Here is a 917-nt window from a genome sequence, read left to right as displayed (position 1 = left end):
TCTATGGAGCTGAAGCAGTCTTGCCGAGTGATCTTCTCCACAATGCTCCTCGAGTCGAAATATACAACGAAGTAGAAGCTGAACAAGCGCGACAGGACGCAGTCGACCTTTTAGAGGAAGAAAGGGAGATGGCTCTGATCCGGTCGACCATCTACCAACAAGATCTGCGCCGTTTCCATGCCCGAAATGTGAGAGGTCGAGCCTTCCAGGAAGGGGATTTGGTTCTCCGAGTGGATCAGCACAAACCACACAAGCTTGCTCCTTCTTGGGAAGGCCCTTTCATCGTCACCAAGGTTCTCCACAACGGGGCATACCGTCTTTACAACGTCGAGCATAATATCGACGAGCCCCGAGCTTGGAACGCGGAGCTACTCCGCCCGTTTTACACTTAAGTTTTATCACTCGGATGAGTTGCAATAAAGAACTTCTGTAATCCATGGGTTTAGAAATAATTGTGTCAGCACTTTTTATTTTTGTCCACATAAAAACTCCCCCTCAGTGGGTGGCTTAGCCGCGAATCCGTTTCGCCTAAGTTTATAAAAATCCTACCGAGTGGTAAGCCAGCCTTCCACTCGGGGGCTTAGTCGCGAATCCGTTTCGCCTAAGTTTATCAAATCCCTACCGAGTGGTAAGCCAGCCTTCCACTCGGAGGCTTAGCTGCAGCCTCGTGCTCGCCTAAGTTACAAAAATCCTACCGAGTGGTAAGCCAGCCTTCCACTCGGAGGCTTAGCTGCAGCCTCGTGCTCGCCTAAGTTACAAAAATCCTACCGAGTGAAGAGCAATCCTCTCACTCGGAGGCTTAGCTGCAGTCCAAGCACTCGCCTAAGTTTATCAAATCCCTACCGAGTGGTAAGCCAGCCTTCCACTTGGAGGCTTAGCTGCAGCCTCGTGCTCGCCTAAGTTACAAAAATCCTACC

The sequence above is a fragment of the Triticum aestivum genome, chromosome 4A (assembly GCF_018294505.1).
Source record: "Triticum aestivum cultivar Chinese Spring chromosome 4A, IWGSC CS RefSeq v2.1, whole genome shotgun sequence".
NCBI classification, from domain to species: domain Eukaryota; kingdom Viridiplantae; phylum Streptophyta; class Magnoliopsida; order Poales; family Poaceae; genus Triticum; species Triticum aestivum.
The sequence above is the reverse complement of the archived record's forward strand: the minus strand, read 5'-3'. Positions refer to the sequence as shown.